Genomic DNA, 19,046 nt, shown 5'->3' on the forward strand with positions numbered 1-19,046 from the left:
TTTCATCATAAACATGATTTTTACATTTTTTTGTTTTCCTCTGTATTTGTTGCAATGTTATGTTGTTCCTGTGAGCTCTACTCCATCCTACCTGAACCTGGAAATGCCTTTTATTTCAAATTCAGGTGTAATATGTGGGTAGGACTTAGGTAGTACGTTGTAAAACTGGTGGTCTAGATCAATCCATTTATGCACATGGTATGAGCACACCAATGCCTCAAGGAAAGGAAAAAGAAATCCCTGAAAAGATTTGGTCCTGCCATCATCAAAATGGCAATTAATTATTAGTGTATTTCCAAATTCCAGGCACATTGCCTAGATATACATGCCTTACAGATGCCCCATTGACAATAGTGCTCTAGTAACATTTTGATTAAATGAAGGGGCATATTACTTATGGATTTATGGGGTAAGTAAGTGAAGGTTTGGACTCACAAAATAAAACAATGTTATGTCTGCTTAAGGAAGTAAACGACATTGGAGATGGTTGCCTGCTTCCAGATACTAGATCCCACGGAACATGTGTGGTATACTGTGTCTGTCTTCACCACGATAAACATGTGACACCTAACTAAATCTGTGGATCCACCAGTTCCCTGGGCCTCAGTCACTCCCTGAGGACTGAACGCTTCTGCCTGTTGCCCTAGGCCTTCCTCTGCATCCCAGTTCCACTCAGCCTCTGGCTCAAACAGCAGTTCATCATGAAAGACATACTGAGTAGCATGAACACGATTTCCCTGTGGGAGTCAGCAGGGCATGGACCATTATCTGCACATCCCACAAGTGAGCTGTGAGTATGCTGATACGACCTGCAATCTTACAGCTGCTTTTGCTACCTTGTACTTGAACTCTCTCACATTGCCAGTGTAGCACAGGCCTGCACTGCTTTTAATACACTTGACTCAGTATTCCTTCTCTTGATGCAAGCAGCTTGATGTTTGCAGAGTCACAGGAGTAATGCAGAAGCATTTTGTTCCTGATAGGATAAGGAGGGTGTCTACAGCATGATGCAGGCTTTCCCTAAACCTGCTCCCCTTCTGGACCTCAGGGTAGGTGTTTCTCCACTCCTGACAAATGCTTCATACTTATTGTGTTGTGTGTGGTGACCAGCTTTGATGGGGTCAGTTTTGTTGTCCAGGATGCAGTGCGCTTTGGAGACATGAGGGAAACAGGGATTTCAGCAAAGCATTCTTGATCCTTCAGTGTACAGGTGGTATAGGAAAATTTCAAAGCACTTTTCTGAACATAAAATAATTTCTGTGAGACTTTTCATTTCCTGGACATTTCAGGGCAATAGATGGTGAGATACACAACAAGCACAATGGAAATTTCTGAAGTTCTTATGTTGTATTTCATAGGAAACAGTAATACAAGACCCCATTATACATGTCCAAAGTGATTCTGTAAAAGAAGAGATATTCTAAACCCCAGACAAAAATACTAAAAAATTATCCCTGCTTATTCTGCTCTGTGCTCCCAAGGAAGTTCTTCCCTTAAAAAAATCTTTTGAATTCACCTGGTACATATAGAGTGAGGTAAGTATGATGGGATATTCACCAGATGTTAACAACTGGTTACCAGGAATTTCAGATTCACTGTCTGACACATAAAATTATGTTTTGTCTTAAACAGATCCTTTGCTCTCTGTCTCTATTGGAAGATTTTTTTTTTCTCCTTGTCTTACTCTTTTAAGTTGAATGCTTCCACGCAGTTTAATTCACTACATCTGAAGGAAAGACTGTGCCTAACCGTTCAACATTCTTTAACTGTTAACCTGGTAAGAAGAGATACCAAACTACTTTGCAACCATTTCATGTCCTTCTTGTGTTTGCAGACTCTGCCCATCAATACCAACATGGTAGAAGCCATCTACCAATATGAGCCTGGAAGGGGCTAAGCAAGATGGTCATTCATCTCCCACATACTGAGCTGGATATTCAGAATCTGATCCTGATGCCATTTGGCAACCTGATGATGGTTTTCTTGGTTTTCCCCCAAACAAAGAAGATACTTTATTTCACTCGGCTCACAGGAGAGTCTTGCCCTTCTCATGGCTCTGTCCACATGGCTTCACCCACCTGGGAATTTGCATATTGTCCCCTAGGGAGGATCCTTTTTAGCAGGTCTGACATAAAAGGTCAGCTCAAACATTGCTTGGACTTACCAAGCTTCATCTGTTCAGCTGCTCAGAATGAGGTTTCCTGCTCAGCTCCTGGGACTGCTGATGCTCTGGGTCCCAGGTAAGAGCAGAGGGGACATGAGAAAGGAGAATAGGGTGGGGAAGGTGAGCTCTCCATGTTTAGATGGAAGGTATCTGCTTGTAAGTTGTGTATGTCTTTCCCTCAAGGTGGGGCTTGACATACTGAGATTTGTCAGGGTAAGGAAGATTGGAAAAGGAGAAAAGTCTGTGTTCTGGTGACCCCCGCGGCATAGAAATGGGAGGGTAGTATAGGTGACTACCAGGGACCCTTTGTACCTTAGAAAATCTGTTCCTTCTTAAAATTGAATATGTGGGGAATATGCATCAAAATAACACAGAAAAGAAATAATCTCACATACCATAAATAATGGAAGGGAAACATGAAAATGCTAATAATGTTTGAACTTTGTATTTCACTCTCCTTCCCTTAGGATCCAGCGGGGAGATTGTGCTGACACAGACCCCACTCTCGCTGTCCGTCACCCCTGGAGAGCCGGCCTCCATCTCCTACGGGGCCAGTTAAAGCCTCCTGTACAGTAATGGAAAGAACTATTTGTATTGGTACCTGCAGAAGCCAGGCCAGTCTCCACAGATTCTGATCTACTTGGCCTCCAGCCGTTACCCTGGGGTCCCAGACAGGTTCAGTGGCAGGGGGTCAGGGACAGATTTCACCCTGACAATTAGCCTGGTAGAGGCTGAGGATGTGGGAGTTTATTACTGCCTGCAAAGCTTAGAATTTCTTCCCACAGTGGTTCAGGCCCGAACACAAACCTCCTGCCTGGGGTGGCCCAGCTGCCCACATGTGTTGTTGGTCTAAAGAGCAGCCATAGCAGATTCTCTGAGTCTGTGCAAGAGAACCATGTTGGAGACTCAGGAGAGCAGGTGCATGTGTATAGGATGAGCACTTCACCTTCACATCAGGTCTAATGGGTTAAGGCCCCATCCATGGCAATGGTCTGGCTTGGAAGAACCAGCCATGGTGTGGGGGGCCCACCTGCCTCCTGAACAACCAGTCATGACCCTTGGGAGAACTGAGGGAAAGCTCACGCTATTTCCTCCTGTCTTGCCTACAATTTATATTTAGTCACAAATAAATATAATATATTTATATTTAGTCGCATGAAAATAAAATATCTTAAAAACAAGATGAAATCAGACAGAGAGAGAAACCATCAGAGACTTTTAATCCTAGGAAACAAACGGAAGATTGTGGGAGGGGAGGGAGGGGAGGGGATGGTCTAACGTGGCACTGGACAATAAGGAAGGTGGGTGATGTAATGAAATTTGGGTATTATATAAGACTGAAGAATCACAGGCCTCTACCTCTGAAACCAGTAATACATCATATATTAAATAATTGAATTTAAATAAAAATTGTTTAAAAAAATAAGTTAAAAGTGTAAATAAATAAAGAAAGAAATAATTTATAAATCCCCCAACTGAGGGAGAGTCTTGGTAATCGAAGTTGAGCAAGTTTTGGGGTTTAGCCATTTTCAAGAAACTTTTAAAAATGTAATATTTAATTATATTCAGAAATTACTGTTTCCCTTCCTTCCAATTTTATACTCCTTTTTATTCCTTTTCTTCTCATCCCAAGATGATGGTTGAGGTAGGTATTCGACCCAAAGTCACCTCTGGAGGAATTGGCTGAGAACAACTGGTAAATGTTGTGGTGTTTGGACATCTAAACAGACCTGTACAGAGCAGTCAAATATCCTAATGCTAAAAGTCTGACTTGCTTCCATTACTTATTGCTGAGGGTAAAAGCCAGTTCTTGACATTCCAGAACTTGTGTTTTTTCCTAAACAACAACAACAACAACAACAACAAATAGCATAAATGGAATATTATGTGCCAAATAAATGAATAAATAAAGATAAAAATCATGAGCTGGAAGGTGTAGAGCATAGAATTTCCCTTTGGAGGAAAAAGAATAGAATGAATTTTTGTTTTCCTTTCCCAGAAGAATGAAACTTTAAATCAATGAGTGGGCTTCAGGAAACAGGGACATAACAGACATTCACTTCTGGACATTCCTCTGCTCTTAGCTTATGCTCGTCAGGGGTGAGGGCTGGTGATAGCAACCTAGAAAGGAACCTACTGTGGTCCTTAGGAGGAACCATAGAACTGAAGAGCCAGCTACCTGGCTTCCTAGTCTGAGCCTTGAGCCACCACAGCTTCACAGCAAAATGATGGATGGGAGGGCTTGCTACATGTAATGATCAAGGCCAAATGACATTTCAGTGCAAGTGGACCTGAAGTCATGCCTCACCATCAACTCCAACAGCAGAGGACAGCTTCTGAAAACTTGCTGGGCTCTCAAGAGGTTGCACAGTAGAGATCACTAGAGGCCTTGAAGGAGATGCAACACGACATCGCACATGAACCTGGAGGTCCAGCAGAGCCTCAATCAGCAGTGGAGGTGTGGATCAGTATCCCTGATCTGGATATATGTTAAGGAGCGTGCACAGAGCCTTGGGACATGGAGGGGGTGAGGAAACACCCTAACTAGATTTCTGCCTTTCTAGTTCAGCACACCCCAAATGATTAAGAGTTGCATGTTCTTCAACTGAGTCAGTCAAGAACCCTGAATAGTGATCCTTCTTTGACAGTAGCTAATAATAGCAGAGATATGGCAGGTGGATCTTGCAAACAATGAAATTGGATATTCAGCAGAGGTTGTTTCTACAGAAAGTATTGAAGGTATAACTTATGTCTGTCCCCCTTGTTGTTTATAGTAAACTATGGACACAGAGAAATAAATTAGAAAAGGAAATATAAAGAACAAACCCAGGGACTTGGCTATTTGGAATAATCTTTTCCAACTCACACTGCAAAAAAATGAGAGAGTTTCCAAAGAGAACACACAGGGTGAACTGAGAGTCTCCATGGGAGGAAGAAACATGGGTGTGACTCCAGGATATAATCAGTCATCTCAGCAGAAGCTGGATTCACATAGGATTATACCTGTAGAGACATTGCCTGCTTACACCACATGGGAAAGAGGTGGGATGGATTGTTGGGCTTCAGGGCTTTTACAGGATGCAACCATAGAGCTATTGGGTGCCCACATGTGCTATCCTTCAAGAAAAGGGAGGGGGACTCCAGGATAGAATAAGACAAGGTCAAGACAGCCACTCCCAACAAAGGCCCCCCAGGTCAATGCTGTTGCTTCTTCAGCTTCAGAGGGTGGGGCCAACCACAAGAGCCCCTGAGGCAATGGGCCACAAGTCATGAAGAGTTCTATCACCAGGAACTGAAGAGACTGGCCCTTTCATCTTAAAGTCTCCAGCCTCCAGGACTGTGAGAAATAACTTCCTCTTGTGAAAGCACCCAGTCTGTGGCATTTTGTTACAGCAGCCTGAGCTGCCTAATACATCAAGTGAAACATCCCTTTCCCTAATCATCAGAAGAGCAGAAAGTTGCCTGCACTGGAGGGATTTTGGGCTTTTGAGCAAGTCAAAGTTTGTAAGAGTTCCACCTAGATACACCTTCCATGTGAATATGCTATAGTAAAGTTTTTACCTTCCCTGTGACTGAATTCTCTCACAGCAATAACTCAGTCCCAACCCACTCTCAGACACTGGCATGATGTGTTGACTTATAGGAGAGACCTCTGTCTAGAATTGGGAACATTTGGTCTGTAGATAGAGAAAAGTTCAAAGCCTTTTTTTGATTGAATAAATGATACATTATATGTTAATAAGAAGAAAGAAAGGAAGAAAGAATAAAGAAATATTCTTTCAAGATTTTGCATTTTTGTATTCTTAATGGCTACAGATTTTGAGATAAAACAACCAATTAAAATGTCAGACTTTTAAGACAGGTATCTATTAATTTTCACAGGAAGTAGCAATACTTTCTGAAATTCAATCATCTTAAAAATATTTGTATAAAGGACATTTTAAAAATTCATTTATAATAGAAGAAAGCATGGCAGCTTTTTTGCTGTTACTCATTTTCCCATAAATCAGTATTTCATACTGGAGAGTGGGTAAAAGTGATTAATCACACCCTTACAGAATAACCCTTTAATACTAGGTTTAAGACCTGTGAGATTGGGGCACCTCAGTGGCTCAGTGGGTTAAAGCATCTGCCTTCAGCTCAGGTCCTGACCTAGGGTCCTGGGATCCAGCCTACATCAGGATCTCTGCTCAGTGAGGAGCCTGCTTCCCCATCTCTCTCTGCCTGTTTCCTCTGCCTACTAGTGATCTCTGTCTGTCAAATAGATAAATTAATTAGTAATCTTTAAAAATAAATAAATAAATAAATAAATAAGACCTGTGATATTGTTCTCTTTTTGTTTTCATGTTTGTTCTGGTGTTTAATTTTTCTTCTTTTCAAGCTGCATATGTTTTTGACTCCGTTCTCCAGCGTGATTCACTAGGAGTCTAAACTTATCAGAAGACCCCAAATTGAATTAGTTAGCATAATAAAGAAATCCAGAGACACAAAATTTCCAAAAGGCAATGAAAGGAAAAAGAAAATAAAACTGTAAGTAATAAAATATGAGACACTCATTAGAGCCCTGCCCCCCCACTGTTAATTTCTTACTGGCTACCCAGATTCTGACCATAGAGGTCAATAGTTAAAAGTTTGTGTCATTTTTACTCAACTGTATTTTCCAACCTTGTTAAAAATTCTTATTTTCAGGGTGCCTGTGTGGCTCAGTTGGTTAAGTGTCTGCCTTGGGCTCAGGTCATGATTCCAGGGTCCTGGGATCCACTCCAGCTTGGGACCTTGCTCAGCAGGGCGTCTACCTCTCTTGCTGTCTGCCACTCCCTCTACTTTGTGCTCTCTCTCTCCCTCTCTCTCTCTCTTGCTTAAGAAATAAAATCTTTTGTAAAAAATTCTCATTTCTGAGGATTTCCCAGAAGATAATCAAAGCAAGCTTTTTTTGAGAAGCCTAACTAGAACTCTATTTATTTGCTAGTGTTCCGTGGCAATCTTGTATGACTTTGGGTTAAGATACCCAAGTTTACATAGAGGTACACACTCTACTTCTCAACTGCTCTAGGGTTCTTTCTTTGTTTTGTTTTTTGCTTTCCTTTTTTCTTTCCCTTTTATTAGGACATCGACTATCCTTGAGAAGCAATTTAAAATAAGCTCCATTTCTCACGAGCTGTTCAATTCATCATGACCTACATCACTGATAAGAGAAGAATATTCAGTTGGCTACCCTATTTCAATGACCAACTGTATGGTAATCTGATGCCCCTGAGAAGTGGCTATCTTTGAAGGAAATCTCAGGAAAACATCCGTCCTAGGGTAGTGTGACCCCAGGACATATAAAACCACGGCTCCATTTCTTGCTCTTGTCACATGAAATCTCTATGGAACTCTAGACTCCCTGCCATGGCTGGGACACATAGTAGTCAGGGGGGAGATTTTGGTTTTCCCAGAGAGGGAACAAGAACTTGGAAACTGGGCGCCTGGGTGGCTCAGTGGGTTAAGCCGCTGCCTTAGGCTCAGGTCATGATCTCAGGGTCCTGGGGTTTTCCCAGAGAGGGAACAAGAACTTGGAAACTGGGCGCCTGGGTGGCTCAGTGGGTTAAGCCGCTGCCTTAGGCTCAGGTCATGATCTCAGGGTCCTGGGATCGAGTCAGGCATCAGGATCTCTGCTCAGCAGGGAGCCTGCTTCCTCCTCTCTCTGCCTGCCTCTGTGCCTACCTGTGATCTCTCTCTGTCAAATAAATAAATAAAATCTAAAAAAAAAAAAAAAGAACTTGGAAACCATGAAAAGACCTATTCTACATGATGAGAAAGACTGTATGAATGTACAAGGGAAGTTTCCTGAACACAAACCAGAAAAAAATTGAAAAGATATAAAAATAGTCCTTGTTTATGTTATACCATTATCTTCAGATGTCTTTCCATTAAGAAATTGCCTTGATGAATCTGATGTGTGTGAGGTAAGATGATGGGATATACGCTCATCCACTGATGACCAGGAATTTTTTTTTTTAAGATTTTATTTATTTATTTGACAGAGAGAGATTATGGCAGGACTGGGAGCAAACACAGTAAAGCAGGAAGACCTGATGCTCAGCAGGGTCATAGTCTTCTTGCTCCCACATGATTGATGGAACCTTGTGATCTGGAATTTCTGCTTCAATGTCAGACAGGAGAGAAAGTCCAGCTCCCTCAGCGTGCTGACGTAGATAAAGGAATCCTACATGATGCTCGTATCTCAAAGGTGATGTACTCAAAATAAAATAGTAAAAAGTGATGTTATAAATGACATAAATGATGTCATAAAAGTGAGAGAGGACACCAAGGAGAATGAGAACACAATCAAATTGACTGAAACACAAAAATCTTAAAATAGGGTTGACTGAATAGAACAAGATTTCTCTGTCTCTAAGGTAACTGTCCTGGGGTGGGAAGGCTCCCTTGGTTAGGGAAGTGGTTTTGCTGCATCAGGTCTTTCGGGTTTTCCCCAGCTGGTCACCTTGGGTAGAGATTAGAGACCCTGCTCTTAATTTCTGCCCTTGGTTTAAAAACTCATTCCTTCTTTTATTTTGACAGATATTTAAACATTTTCTCCACACCCATCAAATTTACAACCCCAAGATCAAGAGTCATATGCTCTCCTCACTGAGCCTACAAGTGCCCCCAAACCCATTTATCTTGTGCTTATGGTCACTGTATCAAAATGCATAGCACATTTGCAGGAGAGTCTCCAGAAGCTACAGGATTTCATACCCCAGCAGACTCCCTTGAGTGATGTCATATATGGTAGCATTAATGGTTGCCATAATCACGAGTCTATTATTACATGATCTTCTTCTCAGTGTAGACTCCTTGTCCCAACCAGTACTCCCATCAAAACTCTGTGAAGTCTTGGGTGGTGATGGCAGCTGAGCCTTCTGGTCAGGAAGGCTTAACTTATCTGGAACACAATTTATATCTGTCCTTCTGGGACAGACTTGAGCTGTCCTCAGTGGAATCGTCCAGGAATACTATTCATTTTCTCCTTGTTTGCATAGTCGACATGAAATTTGTCACATTTTGCAAGAGTACAACATAGTCATTCAACAATTCTACACATTATTCAATGCTGACCACATAAGTGTAGTCCCCAGGGGCCAGTGTTATTCCATTATTACTGATTATATTTCCTACGCTGTACTTTTCATATCTCTGACTTTTTATTTTATAAGTGAAACCTTGTACCTCGTGACTCCCTTCACCTCTTTCACCCTTCCTCTCACCACTCTCCCCCTGGCAACCATCAGTGGGTTCTCTGGAGTCATGAGTGTGTTTCTGCTTCTTTGCTTATTGATTTGCTTTGTTTCTAGATTCCACAATAAGTGAAATCCTGTAGTATTTGGTTCTGTCTTATTTCACTGAGCATAATACTCTCTAGCTCTATCTCTGTTACTACAGATGGCAAGATCTCATTCTCTCTTATGATGGAGGATGATACCATGGTTTACATATACCACATCTACATCCATTCCTCTGTGATTGTATACTTGTGTGGCTTGCATATCTTGGCTTGCAAATAATGAAGCAATACACACAGGGCCACATGTATCTTTTGAATTAGTGTTTTTGTGTTCTTCGTGTAAATACCCAGCAGTGGAATTACTGGATCTTATGGTCCTTCTGTGTTTAGGTTGTTGAAGAACCTCCACAATGTTTCCACAGTGGCTGCACCAATTTTCACTCCTACCAACAGGGCACAAGGTCACTTTTCTCCACATACTTGCCAACATTTGGGATTCCTTGTCATTCTGATACTAGCCATCCTGCCAGGTGTGAGATGTTATCTCATCATTGTCTTGATTTGTATTTCCCTGATGATGAATGATGTGGAGCATCTTTCTTGCATTTCTTGGGGTCTGTATGGAGAAATATCTATTCATGTCTTCTGGAATATGGCATATAATTTTAGGTGCTCTCGTTCTTCTGGACTTGCTTCTTTATTTTTAAAATCCAGGTTTGGAAGTCAGAAAACTCTCCTTTGGTTTTAACATGCAGTGACAGAGACTGCTAGAAGATTTTGGCTCTAAGCAAAGCTCTACACCCAAACAAGCTCCTCTGTAACAGCAGCTGTAAGGTTTTACAGGCGAGATACACAGGACACCAGGCAAGATAGACACAAGGCAAGGTTTATTAAAGGCTCCCTCGGGCAAGGTTCTGTGACTCAAGAGAGGTGAGTTGGAGAAGTCGCGCCTGGGAAGGGGTCGAGTGGGACTTTTATTTGGATTAAGACAGGGCATAGGTTTACAGCCATATAAGGTAAGGGTTTTGGTGATTGGAGGGTAGGGGGGAGTACTGATGTTCCTTTTTCCTGCATAGGTATTGGTTTACTTATGGTGACATGTCCTCGGCATATTTCCTTCTGGCAGGAGAGTCATGGGTATAGGAAGAGGATGGCCTGGAATATGACGGCCTAGGGCCATTTTTATTGTTCCTCCTGCATTCCTGGGGCTGCCGAACTAACAGTGGTCACAATACACACAATTGAAGCACTCAAGTTGTGCCCAGGGTACAAGGAACAGCAGGCACCTTGGTACCACAAGGAGCTGTATCTTCTCTGGCTTCCTATCTGTGAACATGGAAATGAGCCCTACTAGCAGGTTACATTTTTTTGCACTTTCAAATGGTGCTCTAAGGATAAATGAAAGCAGCATCCAGGGGGCAGTGTGAGCTCTGGAGCTGGAATGCCCAAGTATAAACTCTGACTCTGAATGCTCCTGGGTGCTAACAGTATGCCCTCAGACAACTGTGTCCATTTTCTCATCCATACAGGAGGACATTAATCATCCTAATCATAGGATTGCCTGAAGAGTAAATTAATTACTACAATACTTCCATCTGGATTTACCACATAATGCATCTACAACAAATGTTCAAAAATGAAATTCTGTTCCTTCTTTCAGAAAGAAACTCAGGGAACAGAGAAAACCTAGACAGAATGTTCACCAGTTTCCCAAAGGTCTTTGTTAAAGTGTGTGGTAATCTCCTATAAATAATCAAATGGACAGTCTTCCTGCAAAATGGGGAAAGTGGTTTCTTTTAGCAAAGGGAACAGTCCACAAAATATGAGGCAGCCCATGAAAAGGGAGAAGATATTTGAAAATGATACTACAGATAAAGGACTGCTATCCAAGATCTATGAAGAATTTCTCAAACTCAATACCAAAAAAAAAAAAAAAAAAGGAATCAAGTCAAAGAATGGGCAGAAGACATGAACAGACATTTCTCCAAAGAACATATGCGAATGGCTGACAGACACATGAAAAAGTGTTCAGCATCATTAGCCATTAGGGAAATCCAAATCAAAACCACATTGAATACCACTTTAGAATGGTTGGAATGGCAAAAATCCTCAAGGCAAGAAACAGCAAATGTTGGGAGAAGTTGTGGAGAAAGGGGAACCGTCTTACACTGTTGGTGGAAATGCAAATTGTACAGGCACTTTGGAAAACGTGATAGAGTTTCCTCAAAAAGTTAAAAATAGAGCTACCCCATGACCCAGCAATTATACTACTGCTAAGATATAGATGTAGTGAAAAGGAGCACATATACACCAATGTTCATAGCAGCAATACCCATGATAGCCCAACTGTGGAAAGAACTGAGATGCCCTTCAATAGACTAATGGAGATAGAAGATGCAGTTCATAATTTACAGTGGAATATTATTCAGGCATCAGAAAGGATGAATACCCAACATTTACATTGACTTGGATGGAACTGGAAGGGATTATGTTAAGTGAAGTAAGCCAAGCAGAGAAAGATAATTATCATGTGGTTTCAATCATATGTAGAACATGAGGAATAGAATGGAAGACATTAGGAGAAAGAAGGGATAATGAAGTGGGAAAATTGGAGGAGGAGATGAAGTAAGAGAGACTATGGACACTGGGAAAAAATCTGAGGTTTTTAGAGGAGAAGAGAGTGGGTTAACCTGTGATGGGAATTAGAGAGGGCACGTATTGCAATGAGCACTAGGGTGTTATAAGCAATAAATCATGGAACCCTACACTGAAAACTAGTGAAGTCCTGTATGGCGACTAACATATCATAATAAAAAAAATTCAAAACAGTGGTTTCATTGAATTATCTGAATTATAGTTTCATAAACTGTAAGGTCCTCCATTACAGGTTGAGCAGAGCACTCATTCAGTTTCAGACCAAACACTGGGAGACCTGCTGGACTAGCTGGAGTACTGGGACAGCACTGGGGATGGGGACCAGCTGAGAGGTGAAGGGACACATGCAGAGGACACCCACAAAGCCCTAAACATGGCAGGCTCATCACCTTTGTGGAACTGGGGAGCAAAACAGCAAAGAAAGGGGCTACTCTCGACATTCAGACTCTATTCAATATAGATTTGGCAAAACAGGTTGTGATTTCAGCATATATTGGTTTAAACCTCCTTAAAATTGCCAGATATGATCAGTGTAAGACAAAAAAGAGGGTGTCCCCTCCCTCCATATTCATCGGGCTGTCACCACCCTGCCCCACTAAGACTGAAAGGAGGGAAGGTGAGTTCCACTCAGACCGAGAACTTGAAGACCAGCCATCACTCTGCTCACAGTCCTTCCCAGGGGAGTGGGACAGCCGGTGGGAGAGTCTGGAGTCAGCCCCAGACAGCACACTGAGAGATCAAAATGAAATGCAATATATGCACAGAGGGAATGAATCGCTCTGGACTCCGATTCTCGTGACTCTGCAATCACTCCTTTCCTAAGCTGTGGAACAGCCAAATCTTGGATGGCCTCAGAGGTCTTTGGATCCCAAACATGATGGGGAAATCACAATTCAGAACTTAAAACTATGAATTACTACCTCATGTTGCCACACTCTGCCAAAGAACCTGGAAAACAATTATTATTTGTTACAAGCCTCATAAATAATATATGTTTGAAAATACACAAGAAAGAAGTTCACTTTATCCTAGAAATGATACTTTCACCAACAGGAAAAAAACCCCTCAGAATTACTCCCTCCATGTGGCCACAAGAGGGCGCACGGGTACCACGGGAATCCCGGGATGACTCTGGCTGTGTCTGGCATTAACAACCAAGAGCACAGTCTGATGTTATAATGTTATTATTATTCCTTGTTACCACTTATTATTACATCTCAGAGATTCCCCTTTTCACCCAGGGTTAATGTCACATCTCCTCCTGCCGCCCATGTTTCCATTAGATTCCATGGCGACAGGGAAAATAGCACTTAGTGAAGGTTCCAAAATACCACATTTGATTCAGCAGAAAACAAGTTCCTTCCATCAAACACTGTCCTGGACAGAGTGTAACTCTGGGGAAATGGCCCACCCAGAGAGCACACATGAGAAAGACTTGTGGTGAGAGGTCCCTCTGGCAAAGGAAAGGAGCATGGAGTAGTCCCTGACGGGCCATCAGGACACCATGCAAGGTGCTCCTCACCCAGGTCTGAGAAAGTGGGAAGCCTGCAGGCTCTCACAGGCCCATGACCATGGCTTTGGGAGCCCATTGACGAGACTCACACTTGCTTGTATCCGCAGTCACCAGAGAACTGGTGTAGACTGGTTTCCCCACACTTCACAACTATGTGCACAGCCTCTCAGTGAACAACAGGGTGACTGGTGAAACAGGGGCTTTGGTTAGATTTAGACCAGTAGCTGCATCCAGCATGGAAAACTGGGCAGAAGGGACATCTCTCAAGACCAAATCAAAAGTCACTTTGTGACTTTTTCTCTTTTAATATTGATCCTCCATGACATGTGGGAACCCTAAGAGTGAGAAGGGAGACTCACATTATTCACCCCCAAAATGGTTCTGGCCAACTGACCCCACAGTTGGACCATCCCAGGCATCTGTACATTCTCTTTAGACAACCAGTGTTTAGGACAGCGTGGCTGAGGCTGCTCACAGATGGTTCCATGCTGACTCTCTTCTCGGATCAGGCAATGCTGATCCCTGAAGGAATGACCCCTGCTCTCCTTGACACCAGGAGCACAGGTCTGCTCTGCCCTGATCTCACTGCCAAACTCCCAGCCTCATTGCACATTCACTGTGTTATAGGCAGTGCTGGGGCCCCAGGGAGAGTATTTTTTCCCCAAATCCCAAGTCAGACTCACTATATCCAGTAAGTCTGATTGGCCCTGCTCTGCCATCCTCCCTGCTGTACACAACATCTGCAGCCTCCCCTCATTTCTACCTTGCACAATCATCAAAAGACACAATCTCACTGATCAGATCAGAAATAACAGGTGGAAGATCATCTCTTTATTGAAAAAAGTGCTAGAGGTAGGATTACATAGTCTTCAGGGGAGATTGTCAGAACACTGTCCTAACTCTTGTGAATCCTGGTAGGGCACCAATCCTACCATGAAATTTGTGTCTCTATCTCCCTAGTAGGGAGCAGCTCAGTGAATTATGTAACTAGATTTTTTATTTCTGCAGCACATTAGGTGGTAGAAAACTCTTTTCACTTATATGAACAACACAATAACAGTCAAGCATTGGTGGGTATTTTAATAAATCCCCTTTTCATAAGTCCCATGTTTTCATCCATCCTATTCCTCTTTTCCTTTCTCCAAGCTATTAACATCCAAGTTGTCATTGACCATCAGAGAAACATTTGACATTAAGAGTTAACATCATTTATTTCTTAAATATTGTTGATTGGGTTGCATGTGTAAACATAACTAAATCTGAAAAACAAAAACACAGGTAGACTCCGACAGAAATACACTCTTCCCAATAAGTTCAACATATGACCAAATAAGGAGAATGTTTAATGTAGCTCTTTTGAATGTGTTTGTCCAGGGCTTCTTTACAAAAAGGTTTTCAATAGCCATCTTCATTTATTATCCAGGTAATCAGAAATGTTGGCACAGGTAACTCCTAGTATGAGGCACTGATGCTATATTCCTTCTGCAATATTCTTGCAAAACTGAAAATCTTATTCCAACCAATAGAAAACATCACACAAACCCGATGAGCAGGACAAACCAAAAAGAACTGTCCAGTACACTGCAAAGGTTTCAAGGTCATGAATACACAAAAAGGAGATAATCATCACAGATTGGAGGAAAGTAAGGAGACATGGAACTACATGCAGTGTGGTTCTTGGATTTTATCCTAGGACATAAAAAGGGCTTTAGTGGAAAAGTTAGTGAAACCATAGAAGGATTATTAATTAGTTAATCAATAGCATTGTATCAATGTTAATTTCCTGGCTAAGATAATTATAGTAAGGTTATGTAAGCTGTTCCCATTAGGGAAAGCTGGAGAGAGAGCGGATGGAAGCAATCTTAATAATTTTGAAATTTCTTTTAAGTGTAAAATGATGTCAAAATAAATGGAAATATGTAATAAAAAGTATTTACATAAGAGTACTAGTTCTTATTCCACTAGTCCATGGCGTCAGTCTCTTTTCTCTCCTTTACTTATTTATGATTCCTCTTTATTTTCTTTTATTTACTTATGTTTTGAAGCTTACAATGTGACATCAGCATCAGGTGCACACCACAGTCATTCAAGAACCTGTACATTACACTCTGATCACCGCAGTGCAGTTCCCATATGTCATCAGAGGACACTATTTTAATACCATTGCCCCTATTGCCTGGGCTGTACTTTCTTCCCTGTGACTTATTCTTTCCATTGCTGGAAGCTTGTACCTCCCTCACCCCTTGTTCATCTTTCCTGTCTCCCCACCTCCTGCCTCTCTGGCAGCCATTAGTTTGTTTTCTGTATTTATCAGTCTGGGTTCTACATTTTGTTATTTTACCATTTTTTTTTCTAGATTTGACATACAAATAAATCATATGGCATTTGGATTTCTCTGTCTGACTTATTTCACTTTGCACACTATCCTCTAGGTCCATCTATGTGGTCACAGATGGCATGATTTCCTTGTCCCTTATGACTAAGTAATATTTCATTGTATGTGTATATCACCTCTTCTTATCCATTCACTTATTGATGGACACTTATGTTGCTCCATATTAAGCTATTATAAATAATACCACAATAAACATATAGTTGCATATTATCTTTTCAAACTGGTGTTTTCATTGTCTCGATAAATAGCAAGTAGTGGAGTTACTGGATAGTATGATATTCCTATTTTTAATTTACGGAGAATTTTAATTTCTGGTTTTGGAGGAAACTCTTCACTGTTTAAACTCCATACTGTTTTCCACAGTGGCTTCACCGATGTACATTCCCACCAGCATTGCACAGGGTTCTTTTTTCTCCACATCCCCACCAACACTTGTTAATTCTTTTCCTTTTGATACTAGCCATTCTGACAGGTGTAAGGGGATATCGCATTGTGGTTTTGATTTGCATTTCCCCGATGTGATGTTGAGGATCTTTTTATGTGTCTGTTGGCCAACCCCAGTCTTCATTGGAAAAATGTATATTCAGATTCTTTGTTGATTTTTAATCAGATTATTTGGGGATTTTTGGTAGTGAGTAGTAAAAGAACTTTATATATTTTGGATATTGTACCTTATTGGATGTACTATTTGCAAATATCCTTTCCCATTTAGTAAGTTGCCTTTTTGTTTTGTTGATGGCTCCCTCTGCTGTGCAAAAGTTTTTCATTTGGTGAAGTCCCAATATTTTATTTTTGCTTTTATTCTCTTTGTCTAAAAATATGTATTTAGAAAAACGTTACTAAGGCTAATGGTAAAGAGATTACTGCCTATGTTTTCTTGAAGGAATTTTATGGTTTCAAATTTTACACTTCGGTCTTCAATCCATTTTAAGTTTATTTTGGACTGTGGTGTAAGAAAGTGGTCCAATTTCATTCCTTCGCATGTAGCTGTCATGTTTTCCCAACACCATTTATTGAACAGATGTCCCCATTGTGTACTCTTGCCTCCATTGTCATAAATTAAGTCACTATATAAGCACAGGTTTATTTATGGGCTCTCTATTCTGTTCTATTGACCTTTATTACTATTTTAATGCCAATACTATACTGATTTGTTTACTATAGCTTTGTAGTATTGTTTGTAGGCTAAGATTGTGACATCTCCAGCTTTGTTCTTCTTTCTCAAGATTGCTGTGGCTACTCAGGGTTGGCCTTTTAAAATGAAAATGTAAAATGGGCCTGGAAAAAGCTGAAGAACTAGAAATGTAACAGGGAAACAGAAAGAAACATTTAAATATGTCCCTCCTACTGCTTAGGTAGCATAGATTACATCTCTATTAGTTTTGTTCCAAGCAAAGACAATCTTTTATGTCACTTTGCTCACATGAGAGGTCATACCTTTCTCTGGGAGGCTCTTTCCATTTGGCTGCACCCACAGGGGATGTTGTCCCCTAGGGAGGACCCTCCCTTGCCAGCCTGAGATAAAAGGTCAACTCTCAACTTGTCTTGACCTACCAGGACTCATCCCTTTAACTTGCCAAAATGAGGTTCCCTGCTCAGCTCCTGGGGTTCCTCATGCTCTGGTTTCCAGGTAAGGACAGGTGCCCAAGGAGGAAGGAAAACGGGAGGGCAAGATGAACCCTGAAGGCACCGCTCTTTCCCACATTAATTCTGTTTCCATGTGAGATGGGTATCTTCCTACTGGGATGGGGCTTGTGACTTTTAGATCTGTGGGAGAGGAAGAATCCTAGGGAAAAGGACCTGTATGTACTCTGGTGACTTCATGGCACTGAAGATGGGGAGGGCTTAGGTGACTTCTAAGCTCCTGCTATGTCTTGCCAATCTCTAGTTCTTTTTTGAAATTGGAAAGTTTTGAGTTCTGAATCAAAATCTCTTAAAAGGCCTGTTAGTCTGAAATAAAGAGCAAAAGGGAAATTATGGAAATTACCCAGAATGTTTGAACTTAACCTTGCACTTCTCTCTTCTTACTTTAGGGTCCAGTGGGGAGGTGTGATGACACAGACCCCACTCTTCCTGCCCGTCACCCCCGGAGAACCAGCCTCCATTTCCTGCAGGGCCAGTCAGAGCCTACTACACAGTGATGGAAACACTTATTTGTATTGGTACCTGCAAAAGCCAGGCCAGTCTCCACAGCTTCTGATCTATGGGGTTTCCTACCATTTCCTTCGGGTTCCGGGCAGGTTCAGTGGCAGTGGGTCAGGGACAGATTTCACCCTGAGAATCAGCAGGGTGGAGGCTGACGATATGGGAGTTTATTACTGCATGCAAGGTACACATGATCCTCCCACAGTGATTCAGCCCCAAACACAAACTCCCTGCTTGTGGTGGCCCAGCTACCCACATGTGTTGTCTGTGGAGCAGGCACAGCAGATTCTCTCAGTCAGTATAAGAAGACATTGGAGACCCCAAGGGACTGGGTTGAGGTTGTAGGCTCTGGACCATGAATAAGGCTGCACTGCAGCACCATCCTTTATGGGTGTCACCTGAAACAACCTTGACGTGACATGCTTGTCAGGGAGAATAGGTGAGCTCTAGGCCACCAGCCAGGACAGAGGGAGGAGCTGAATGAAAATTCATCTGATCCTCCCTGCCTTGTATAAGGCTGGAAGTCAAACTCAGCGGGAAAGCCAGAGAAGAGAGGCCATTCCTGGAAATGAAAGTGGAATTCTGTTAGTATTTGACAATTTTCATATTTGATTACCGAGTCATTCTCCAGCCAGTTATAGGTCTTTGCTTTTCTTCTATTTCTTCATTGTCAGTTCTTGTAAGCTTGTATATTTCTAGGAATTTGTTCATTTCATATGGAAAATTCCATGTGTGGATGTACAATGGTTCGTAATATCCCTTACTGTCCATTTATTTCTGTAAAATGTAGTAATGTTTGCACTTTCAAATTTGATTTCATTAATTTGAGTCTTCTCTCTTTTTTCTTCAGCAAGCTAAATATTTGCCAATCTTATTGTTTCTTAAAAATTTTATTTATTTATTTATT

Source organism: Mustela nivalis, assembly GCF_964662115.1.
Source record: "Mustela nivalis genome assembly, chromosome: 8".
NCBI lineage: Eukaryota > Metazoa > Chordata > Mammalia > Carnivora > Mustelidae > Mustela > Mustela nivalis.